Source organism: Helianthus annuus, chromosome 16, assembly GCF_002127325.2.
Source record: "Helianthus annuus cultivar XRQ/B chromosome 16, HanXRQr2.0-SUNRISE, whole genome shotgun sequence".
NCBI lineage: Eukaryota > Viridiplantae > Streptophyta > Magnoliopsida > Asterales > Asteraceae > Helianthus > Helianthus annuus.
Genome location: NC_035448.2, coordinates 159,569,317 through 159,582,464, shown reverse-complemented (window position 1 = coordinate 159,582,464; position 13,148 = coordinate 159,569,317). Strand labels below are relative to the sequence as shown.

Below are 13,148 nucleotides of genomic sequence, written 5' to 3'. Positions count from 1 at the left end.
TTAAATAGGTTGCATACCATCCACATTACAGATTATGTGTAAATCGCAAAATAATACTTCTGTTGACTTTTTCTAAGCATGTTTGACTCGTCATTTGAACTAGTTAGAGTGGTGATCAGGGGGAACCCTTTTTAAGGGTTTATTACCCACATAAATACCAACTTATAACTACTTTCAATTCGAGATATGACTGAGCCATTGAGGACTAATCTCGAAGTCAAACCGTAATTACGACGGTTTGATTTTTAGCTACATAACTAAGCAAAAACTAAACCACAAAGGATTGAACGACTTACAGAAGTCCAATGCAGATAGGAGAAGACTTGAGAGTGTTCTTGAGCTCCAGATGTGATCAAGAGGGTGTGAGGTACATTGTTGCAACATTATGGCCTTTTATAGGCAATGAGGATCACTAAGATCATCACACAAGGGTCTACAAGGCTCCTTTGATGATCAACAACTGTCCCTCAGTGCTAAAACATGATTAGGGGTCGCCCATATCTCTAGAATTTCTTGGCATTAATGTTTTACCGCTTAAAACAGCCAACGGCCAACTTTCTGTCGCTGGGCGTCGCTTACGGACCGTATTGCATGGGCCTTGCGGTCCGTAAGCCTGTGGCAGAAACACTTTTACCCCTTCACCCCCTTACAGTCCGTAAGGCATGATCCTTACGGTCCGTAAGCAATCATCAGTGGCAAAAAAAATTAACCTTTCATGATTTGAATGGTCAACTTGAAATTAATAATTTTGATGGATTGCCTTTAACCCATACTTGCCCAGATGTCTACCCCATTTTGCAATATGGGTTTGTAAGAAGGATGGGCTCATGGCTAGTTATTTATCTTGCATTATTTTCTTAAGACCCAAATTAATCAACTTGGATACTTTTGATTATTATTAATGACCCGATTATGATTAGGTGCTTATAAATTTGCTTGGGGTCTCGGGATTTATAATAACGAAGTCGCTCAGAGGTATAAAATTAACATGTCGACATATTCGAAAACCCTACCGCATATCTTAATTAAATTCGGGTTTATATTATTTTTGTCGTATTTGACACTTGTCATTTATTTATTGGACATAAAAATTTCGAGGTGTTACAAGTCGTGAGTATAAGTTTACGTAGGTTTTACGTAAGTGCCCTTCGCATCCTTAGGACAGTGATGAGTACAAGTATACGTAGGTTTTACGTATGTATCCTTCGCATCCGAGGACGATGGTAGATAGTCTAGTAACAATGTAAGTACAAGTATTTGTTCAATCTCATTCCTTCAATCCCATTCCCAACCCCGGGAATCCCATGCCTTGGTAAGAGTGTGAACTCACCTTGATTTGCTCGGCAGATACACAGAAAGGTCAAGTCTAGTTGCTAGTGGTCAACCACGTCCTAACATGGTTACCATACAAGTTAGGTTTTGGTTTCATGTAATGCACACAAGTTTCACACAAGTTAACATGTTACGAGAACGTATAGATCATGGCAACACTTTAATCGTTATATCAATCATGGAATCATAACATAATCACTCTTGTACGATTCAAGGGATTGGGCTCGTACAAGTTCATTAACCCAAGCCTTGTGTGAAGCCCAATAGAATAACCCGGTCCAATAATCAACCCCAACAGAATACGGCCCAATGAATAAATATAGGTCTTGTGCGATCCGGATGGCTTGTACGATCCAATTGGGTTGTGCGATCGGAACTAGCCCAACCCAACATGTATACCCGGCCCAACAGTTAAGCAAACATAACAACTTGTGCGATCCAACAGTCGTGTGCAACTGGGGACACCTTGTGCGACTGGGCTTGTGCGATCAGATCAAGTCTCGTGTGACTTGTTCTTGTGCGATCGACCAACTTGTGCGATTGGTTGTTATTATCCGAATAGCATGCTTATCATTTATAGAAAACCAACAGTTACCAATCATACATTAAATTGGTCAAAGCAATCAAATAGTTTCCTATTTTCGTGGTTAATCAATCAACAACTAACCGTTTTCAACTCAACCAAAAGTCGATCAAAACAACATTTTTATCGCAATACTCATATGAACCCTAATATATTTCATAGCTTGAACATCAACCACACTTTCAAACACATTAGCAGATTTATGGCCTTGATTACTATCATGCACCCAACACATCAATACAACAATCATAACAACACATCACAGCCGGTTATCATGCATACACTCGAACCGATTAGCCTATTACCACATCCGACTTAATCGTACAACCTTAGTATCATGCAACGAATAATGGACAATGATTTTTCTAACAGAAACCCTAACCGGATTAGATCATCATATATTGATCAACAATCATGTACCATTTACAATTCACCACATGAGACATGTATAATCACATAACATAAAATCAACTAATAACAAAACACTAACCGGTTGAGAGTGTATAACGAGGATGATACGAACACAAAGATCTTCGATGGAAAGGGTGTGTTTGCCGTCGAGTTTGAGAGGAGAGAAAGAGCTAGGGTTTCTGGGTGTAAAGTGTTTTTGCAAATTATGAAAAAGTAACCCTATCTCCTAAGTGTTATGTGCATAAAAGAGAGTGGGCCGAACCCTCACTTGGCTGCCCATTTGATCTGAATACAAGAGTGTAGCCCAAATGGGCTTGTGCGATCTGGTGAGTGTTGTGCGTTTGGGCTCGTTTGCATACATACATATATTACACATAGCACATATCAAACATAACATTCATTAAGTCAACATATAAGGTAATCATGCCAAGTTCACATGCGTTACATTAAGCACATAAATAGGTTCTGAAATACGAGTTGTCACACGATAACCCTAGCTATCATCCATGGCTTTCAAACGATGCTCACATCCTCATGTTGATTACTTCCACCGTGTCTGAAGATTCGTACAAACACATTCAAGGAAAAACGTCTAGAGAAGTCTAGCTATCTCTGGAACGGGCCTATGCGCCAGTTACTGCTTCTCACGAATTCCCTCTCAAAAGTCAACTTCACTGCATTACTATGAAGGGCGACGAATAACCTATTGATTATCTCTGTAGGGCTCAAGAATATGCAACCGCTCTTGCCAACATCGGCAAACCGGTAAAAGACAAAGATCTCGTAATGTTAACTCTTGCAGGACTACGAGAAGACTACGATGGCTTAAAATCAAACCTGCTGGCTCGTCCACCACCTGTTTCTTTTCAGGAAATCTATGCTTTATTATGTGATCATGATTTTGTGGTCACCAAACTAATGAACACTAACCCGTAGGCTCTTCTTGCAATGACTTCCTCACTTTTACAGCAGCCCTCGACTGCCACTAACCCTGCAACTACTCAACCGAACCTTGAACAATTGCAACAACAACTTCAGAACGTCTAACTGATGGCTTCTCAATTGGGTTACCAGCTGAATCCCACTTTGTCATCTCGCCCATAGGCGTATTTTGGATCTCGCTCTTTTAATACAAACCGTGGTGGTCGAACTTCTCGTGGCAATTATTGAGGTAACTCACATGGTTCATTCACTCCACGATCTAGAGATAATGGTGGTGCACGACAATTCTCATGGGCTTCCACTCAGAATACCGTTTACGGTCATTGAAACCGAAGCGGAATCGGTCACTTGTCTTTTCAATTCCCAAATCAGCCTACTACACAGAATCGGCCCCCACCCCAGGCCAACTTTATAGCTTTCTCAGATGCTGCTTCAGCTTCTGGAAACACTTGGAAGCCTGACACTGGTGCAAACCATCATGGAACTCCAGACTTATCAAGCTTAGACAACTCTGACGCATATTATGGTAATGATTCCTTACTTGTTGGCAATGGTGAATCTCTCCCTATATTTCATATTGGGTGGTCCAAAATCCACTTCTCAAACAAAATTTTTAAACTTTCTGATATTCTTCCTGTTCCTGCTCTTAAACATAACCTTTTATCTGTTCAAAAATTCTGTCTTGATAATGATGTTTATTTTGAATTTCACTCTGCTTACTTTGTTGTGAAGGACGAGTCTACACGCACTACCCTCCTTATGGGCCCAAGTGAACAGGGTTTGTACTCCATCCGCCTTCCACAACTCAAGTCTCTGCCCAAGGTTGCATTCACTGCTGTCAAAGCTTCTTCGAACATTTGGCATCAACGTTTAGGACATCCTCATGCTCAAGTTTTTCGTTCAGTTCTTTCTTATTGTTCTTTACTCTTTCGGGCAAATTATCTAATAACTTATGTTCTTCTTGTCAAATGGGAAAATCATCCAAATTTCCTTTACCTGATTCTAATTTCCGTAGTCATAATATTTTGGATCTTATTTATTGTGATGTTTGGGGTCCATCCCTGTCACAGTCCTTTGATGGTCACCGTTATTTCTTATTATGTGTTGATCACTGTACTCGATATATGTGGATTTATCCCTTAACACAAAAATCTGACAATTATAAAATCTTAACCAATTTCATCACCATGACCGAACATCAATTTCGCACAAAATTAAAATGCATTCAATCTAATTGGGAGGGTGAATTTTGCACCCTTACCAACCTTTGTCGTGACCTTGGCATTATCCATCGACGGTCTTGCCCTCACACGAGTGAGCAAAACAGATTTGTCGAACGTCGGCATCGGCACGTTGTCGAAACGGGTCTTTTCTTATTGGCTTAATCAAGCCTACCTCAGCGATTCTGGCATTTTGCATTTGAGACAGCCATTTACCTAATCAATCGGCTTCCTTCCCATGTCTCATCCAACAAGTCTCCCTTTGAACTTGTCTTTCATCGCAAACCTGATTACTCCTTTTTGCGAGTCTTTGGCTCTCAATGCTTTCCTTACCTTCGCCCCTACAATGGTCACAAAATAGAATTTTGTTCCACTCCCTGCGTTTTCCTTTGCTACAGCCTTTCTCATCATGGCTATCGGTGCTTTGATCCCTTTACTGAATGCATCTATATTGCCCGACATGTCCGATTCAACCAATATGTTTTTCCTTACCAACCTTCACCAAATCCCAACCCGTCACCTTCGCCGGCTTCTCCATACATCTCAATTTTTCCCAATCCTCCACTCGGCTTCCCACCTGAGCACAACTCTACCCACCAACAATCATCGACCCAAACCATTAACTCACCACCGAATTCGCATACCTTGGCCCAATCTTCATCGGACCGAAATGCTAATGCGGCCCAAAACCCTGCTGATCCTAACCCTTCGTTCCAAATTCCTAACCCTTCCTCACCCATGAACCAACACCCTACTAATCCTAACCCTTCCTCATCCACGGCCCAAGTTCCGTTGACCCAAATTCCCATGGCCCAAATTCCCTCGCCCCAAATTCCCATGGCCCAACCCTCCTTTTCTGCCCAAAAACCAACGGCCCTAGGCCTCGACCTTCTAACCTTCATCCAAACCCTAAACAACCCGACTGTTATAATCCGGCTGCCTATACGGCCACTACTTCTCCATCCAACCCTGTTGAACCAACCAGTTTTACCATTGCTAACAAGTATGTTGAATGGCGCCATGCTATGTCCGAAGAGTTGGACTTGCTTCATAAGAATGGTACGTGGACTCTTGTGCCCCGGTCCCTAACACTAACATTGTTGATTGTAAATGGGTTTACAGGTTGAAAACTGATGAACATGGCAAGGTCAGCAGGTATAAGGCACGTCTAGTTGCCAAAGGCTTTAATCAACAACATGGTGTGGAGTACCATGAGACGTTTAGTCCTGTTATCAAACCTGCTACAATTCGGACCATTTTGTCCTTAGCTATCACTAATAAATGGTCCTTGCGACAGTTGGACATTCAGACCGCCTTCCTGCATGGCGATCTTTTGGAAACCGTTTATATGCGTCAGTTGCCTGCCGGGTTTTGTTGATCCAACTAAACCAGATCATGTTCGCCTCTTGAATAAGTCTTTATATGGTCTTAAACAGGCTCCTCGTGCCTGGTTCAATAAATTGTTCGCTGCCCTTCATCAACAACTCGGGTTTTATGGGTTCAAGACAGATCCGTCGTTGTTTATTCTCAATTCCTCGGGCACTTTGGTTTATCTTCTTGTGTATGTTGATGACATTATCATCACGGGTAACAACTCTGATACTGTTGCAATGCTTATTGATCGTCTCAATTCACTTTTTGCTCTTAAGGAATTGGGGCAACTACATTATTTCCTTGGGGTAGAAGTTGTTCACAAAAATTCTGATCTAGTTCTTTCACAGAGGAAATATATTGGAGACATCTTACACAGGTCTGGTTTGGCGGATTGCAAACCCATATCCACCCCTATGAGCACATCTCAGATTTTAATACCTAATGATAGTCCGCTATTAGATGATCCCTCTCAGTACAGGCACACGGTTGGAGCTCTTCAGTATGCTACCCTTTCTCATCCTGACATTGCATTTGTTGTTTATCGGGTTTTCCAGTTCATGCACGGCCCAACCAAGAATCATTGGGCCAGTGTAAAACGTATTTTGCGGTATTTGAAAGGAACAATTAACATAGGTCTTTGGATTCGTCATAAAACGAGCTATCAACTACAAGCATTCTCTGATTCTCATTGGGCTACTGATTTACAGGCTTTTTCCGATTCTGACTAGGCTGGTTGCCCAATCGACCGTCGCTCAGGGGATTTGCTATCTATTTGGGTTCAAATCTTATTTCTTGGTCTGCTCACAAACAATGAACGGTCTCCTCAACAGAATCCGAGTATAAGGCGATTGCAGATACTGTTGCAGAATTACTTTGGCTAAAGTCTCTTCTTCGTGAGCTTGGTTTGGACAGCGACACGCCAACACTCTGGTGTGACAATCTTGGCGCCACGTATCTCACTGGCAACCAAATGTTTCATGCTTGTACCAAACATGTTGAAGTTGATTATCACTTTGTTCGTGAACAAGTTACTCAGGGCAATCTCAATGTTAAGTTCATCTCCACAAAGGACCAAATAGCTGATATCTTCACAAAGCCTTTATCTTCTTAACAATTTGAATTTTTGCGGTCCAAGTTACAGATTGCAAACCGCCCTGAACTTGCGGGGGAGTATTAGACTATGTCGGCTATATTAAGTCTATTATTAATGTTTTACATATTGTATAGGGTATCTAAGTGTATTTAGGTTCTCTATATATATTTGGTTGTAATCCTCTTATTATCAGGAATATCAATTACGTATTCAATAAACTGATTCATAGGGATAGAGAGACTGCTTCCAGAGAGACCCTCAGCTCGAAAACGAACAGCAAACCAACACACCAAGTCAAAGAATATAGAAAGAATACAGAAATAAAAAGTTGCCCATACCAAGAAAGTGATCAGAGTGGAACAATATAATGTAAATAATGTATCATAGCATACAACATCATTTGGGCATAAACACAATATAAATCATGTATAATAGCATACAACATCATTTGGGCATAAACACAAGAAGGCAATCACCGGAAAAGTCCCTTAAAGAATAAGAAAAACCTACGTCCCTGAAATACACCTAAGACCTTACTGCAATATCCTCTAGAAGTCCTTAACCCTAATCCTACGCCTCCACGAAGTCCTATGGTGGACCATGTCCTCAGAAAGATGCAACTCTACCCTAAATTCCTAATGCAAAAAACCACCCCTCTCTACAAAAAGCACGCCTCAAGACTGCACCTCATGCCTTTTTTCATCTGCCTAATCTGCGCCTTTTCTATAGTATACACCTAATTGAATTTAAAGTGAACACTCTTGCCTCACACCTGAGGCACTTTCATTAATATACAATCTGCAACAAAGCAGTCTGTGTTTATAATGTTTAACCAAACACATGCAGCTTACTAGGACTAGTTTTAGATGCAGTATAATTTCAGTCATAAGCTGTTAATATTATATTAGAGTTGATGGCAACAAGAATTTAAGTTTTTACCTTTTATCTCCCTCAGTTGCCTCCTCCTGGAACTTAGAAGTCAATGATTTTTGCTCCTCAGTGCTAAGTTTGTCCTCTAGATGCTTCTTCAACACAGGAATCATCTGCTTACGCTGGTTCTGCTGCTATTCATCAGCCTTAGTTATTGGAACTGGATGAGGTGGTTTTAGCTCAAACAGGGCCACCTGTCATGGCTCCGTCATCCCATGTGCTTGTTGGACGCCTACAAGATAACTAATTAATTAGGCTACCCGGTATGGTGAGGCTCATCCCCAAGGGGATGGGCCGCCACGTCACCCGCCACGTCATCGTCATCGAGAGTGAGGATGGGCCTAAAGGGGATGGACCAAGGGGGTGGAGGATGGGGCCTCACACTATTTATAAAAACAACTAAAAAATATTAAATTGATTTGATTTTAGAGAGAGTGAGAGGAGAGAGAACGTAGAGAGAGGAGAGAGAAACAGGCCCGGCTTGGGCGTCTTCTGGCCGACGGAGAAGACGGGACGGAGGTGAGGGGGGCGGTGTGGGGGTGCGGCGCCGGGGCTCGCCGGGGTAGGGCCGGCCCCATACCATTTAGTCTTATAACTAGTGGTTGGTAAGGTGAATCAGGTGATACATGTCCCATTTACTTGCATGTTCCAACTCTAATGCATGAGAACTCCCAAATCATTGTATCAAAATAATCTTGAAAAGATACAAAATTTTTGTAATCATATATGACACAATATATATTTATCGAAAAAATAAATAAACATTTTTGGACAAAAAGTAAGTGTTTCAGATCAACCCAACAAGTACCAAATTATTACAAGTACCTATACCTAGTGAAGGTATCCATTGTGAAGCAGCAGGTGTTAGACCCTCATAGATATCCTTGAACCGCTCCACAAGGTACAGAGCAATACAACATTCCTTGAGACAAAGCATGCTGTCTTTGTCCTCATGAGACAAGTCCCACACTTGCTTAAAGATCTCTGTAATACCAATCAATAATAACCATAATCAACTTTATTGTTAAAAGATGTTGACACCACTACTTAATTTAAACATTCAAGAAACTTTAAAAAAATACTTCCACATACAAATATGCTCTTCTACCTTCACCATGCTTAATAGTGTTTGGCAATTCTTGGATTGCTTAAAGCAAGGCTTTCTGCTTTTTGTAGAAGAACACAATAAGTATGTGTCTTTTTACCATATGTCCATTCTAGAAAAGCAAATACTTGTGAACGAGTACTTTATTGCTAGTAATGGATTTCTAGTGTTATATACCAGAAAAGTAATGGCATTCTTTCTCGTTCCTGTTTCCTACATGGCTAGAATAACTAAAATATTGCAAACTTAAGATGAAAATAGATGTTCTCTAGACACCACTAATATTGCAAACTTAAGATTAAAAATTTTGAATGCCTAAAGGCGCTTCATGTAGATAAAATTTTATTGTTTAGGGTTTAAGCATGATAACATCAATAATTATTAACTTTCTTACGAATATTGAATTATAAGCATAGCTTGATAAAAATAAGATAACTTTCTAATAAGATCATGTACATAGACAACTAAGGAGACATCCTTATTATTTGATTTGGGTGATATTTTATTTTCTTGGTTTCTACCAAACAGTTCAAGGATAATTATACTCATATCCTATGTTGTCAAAGGCGCACACCTAGACGCGCGGGCGCAAGAAAAGCGCCTTGTAGCAGTCCAGGCGCAATCAGGCCAGATTATGTAGTTATTCAGGCACTCGGGTGCTAATTTCCCGCCAAGAGTCGTGTGAACCTATTTAAACCCCCTAAATGTTGTCCAAAACTCTTAAACAATGCTGGGTTTAACCTAAAACAGGCTAATTTAGCCCAAAACTAGCACTAAACATGTCTAAGTACCCTTAAACTTTCTGTGTACACTATGCGCCTAGCTTAAAAAAGCCCTCGCTTTTTTAGCACCTAGCACAAAGCCCCGGGCTCACCCTTTGCGCCTTAAGTGCGACTTGCGACTTTGACAACTATGCTCATATGTATTTCAAGATTAAAGGCATTACAATTAATTAGTTACCTTAAGGTAGCGTTTGGTATGTAGGAATCAGAGGTGGAATGGAATGGACCATTGCGAGGGAACGAAGAAAAGAGTATTTGGTTGGTGTATGGAATGGAATCGTCCATTCCAAAATGCATTTCATTCCCTCAAAATCATTCCATCCTTCCCCCCCCCCCCCTATTTTTTTTCATTTCATTCCCTCTTTGCCCTTTATTAACAACACCACAACCCACCACTATTGCCACCACCCACCACCACCGCCATCCACCACCGCCGCCAACTCCGATCACCACTGCCGCCGCCCATCGATGAAACCACCACTACCAACACTGCCACTACAACCATCGCCGCCACCACCGCCTGACCCGCCACCTCCGCTACCGCCACCCACCTTTGTCCCCACCACCACCGCCGCCACCCATTGTCGCCACTGCCACCTCCACTGCCGCCACCCACTTCCGCCACCCACCTCCGCCACCATTGTCGCTGTCATTTTCGATCACTGCCATCACCCACGTCTACCACCACCACCACCCACAATCGTCGCTACCCATCTCCGATCACCGCCACCACCCACCTCCGCCACCACCCATCGTCGGCACCGCTACCACGTCCAACCACCTACCCGCCACCATCGCCACTGCCACCATCGCCACCGCCACCACCACCATCGCCACCGCCACCACCCACCTCGTCGTCACCCACCACCACCGCCGCTGTCACCACCCGCCGCCATCACCACCTACCACTGCCGCCGGTACAACTGCCACCTGTCACCACCCACCGTCATTGCCCAACACTGACCACCACCATCCAATTTTATTCATTCGTCTTTTCTTGTCAACCAAACAACAAAAGGTAATGATTCATTCCATTATCACATGGTAACCAAACAATACATGGAATGGTAATGATCAATTCCATTACCTCATTCATTCCATTACCTTGTCCATTCCATTCCACCGCCTATTCCATTACCCCATATCAAGCATACCTACCCTAAGAGCTTGAATATGATAAATGAAGTTAAAATATATATTTTTACTTCCTGCTTATGCATTTTAGCTATATGGAACAAAAAATCATGAGAACACTTGTGGTATGACATGATACACATTGGTGCATTAGTTGTCAGATGTAGTATTATAGTGTTTTGTTTATGAAATATGATTTATAAAAATTTGAAGTGGTTTTGTATTACAAGTGCCTTCACCTCTCACGTTGGCTCTAGGGACCTATCTATCACCTCAAAGCGCCTCTCACTATTTAAGACATTGATTGGCTGTTTGGATTTGATTAACATGTTCCTGTTAGAGAATGCAAGCGACATCCATGATTTTCAAAGCGCAACTGAATGAAACAATATCAAGGAATCCAAATTGCATAACACATCATGGCTAAGACTTGGAACCATTGTTAGAAGTCTATTTTGACCACTTGTACTAGCCATTCCTAAACTTGCCCAGCATTGTAAAAATCGGAATTTATTAGTAAACTTTACCCATTAAATTTCACCTAGTTGGACCTAAACCGGCAATCGGATGAAGGCAGTCAAAATTGGGCAAAATCTTTAAACTATTTTAGAATTTATGCTTATTAATCCAATTCGGTTAATAAGTTTGAAAAATTATATATAAAATTCTGAAAAACTTTGTAGGTGTGTGTATATATGTTTGTTGTAAAATAATCTGATTAATCACTAGCCGGTACCTCACCACCTAATTAACGCCTAGCAATTTTTACAACCATGAACTTGCCAAAAGAATAATTATTATGGGAGTTCTTGGCACATGCAAAAGCCACAAAAGATGCAAAGTTACAAAGATGGGACTTGCTTATATGCTACACTTCTCAAATACGTACAAAATGTTGCAAGACAACACAAGATAGGGTACACAGGCTTCTACACTAAACATACATATCAATTCCATGAGGCTGTAATATGTACTTTGGAACACAATTGGGAAGAATATAACACCCCAATAGAAAAAAAAAAAAAAAAAACCCTTAAATATAGAACCATATACTTCATATCCACTAAAATAATTCATGTAAACCCAAGGATGGCAGCGAAAATAATATTACTTCAAAAGAAGATCAAATGTGCGTTGGACTAACCATGCATAGTTTGCAGGAAATCTTGACGGTGACCAGTCTCCTGTTTGGGAACACATAAAAAGTCAAGGTTAGAGTCAATCTTGATAAAGAAAAAAAAAAAAAAAAAACAACTGGGAAAATCCAATTCGATTGCAACTGGAAAATCAGCAAACACAGATTACTATGATAAAAGCACAACTTCGAAGGCTGTGGAATTCCAAAAACCCTAAATTGTTACAAGCACACATATCATACAAACATGAAATAATTACAAGATATGGATATAAATAATGAGTTAGGAAGAACCACAAATACCAGGTGCGGAATCCATGAAACCAGAAGACAACGTCATTGAACCACAAATAATGTTTACGTTTATTCTTTAAGAAATTGTAATGTTTGCAAGTTCGAATTTTGTTAGAGTAAATTGAGGTTTTGGTCCCTGTGGTTTATAGGCCTTTGCAGTATTTTACAATTTTGAAACTTCTTCTGATTTTAATACCAATGTTTCCATTTTATTGCAATTTTAATCCAATTTACTAACTCCATCCATATCTTAGTTAAAACAAACTCACGTGTTAGTCATGTGCAAGGCTAAAATCGTAAATAGCCCTAAATTTAAAGAAAGAATGTTATTTAACTACTCTGATTAGTTTATATATTTTTGTAATAATTTATTCACATTGGTTCTTATTCTTGATTCGTATCAATAAATTTCACTTTTTTATTACCTTTTTAGCTTGTAGTTTCTGTTCTATTCGACCTGAATAATATAACAAAGAAAAAAAAAAGAATCATATTCTCATATCTTCTTTTTTTATTTAAAAAAATATCATGTTAGTTTCTAATTATTTAACGAGTTTATCCAATTTCTATATGATTAACAACAACGGCACCAACAAATATCTCACTGCAGGGTTATTACTTCAAGAATATTTGGAACACACGCTGATTAATAGCAATGGCACCAGCAAATATCTCAACACAGGCTGTTGCGTTGCGTCCGACGACGCTCTGCGCGCGACTGACGCCGCTGCTGCGTGTGCACTCGACGACACTGCTGTGCACGCCCGACAAAGCTGCTGCGCGCGACCGTCGCTACTGCTGTGTGTGCACTCG

At 40.7% G+C, this 13,148-nt stretch overlaps 1 long non-coding RNA gene across 2 annotated transcripts; it reads right to left on the bottom strand.

Annotated features, from left to right (window-relative positions):
* Positions 1 to 7,900: 7,900 nt before the first annotated feature.
* On the bottom strand, positions 7,901 to 12,477 carry LOC110917644. 2 transcript variants are annotated; one of them, XR_004884453.1, is made up of 4 exons: positions 12,345 to 12,477; positions 12,051 to 12,090; positions 8,717 to 8,869; positions 7,901 to 8,117 (listed from the first exon to the last, which is right to left on the bottom strand). It is a non-coding gene; the product is annotated as an uncharacterized LOC110917644 (long non-coding RNA). The 2 variants fall into 2 exon arrangements; XR_002580734.2 differs by lacking the exon at positions 7,901 to 8,117 and having other exon boundaries at positions 8,593 to 8,869.
* Positions 12,478 to 13,148: the final 671 nt, after the last annotated feature.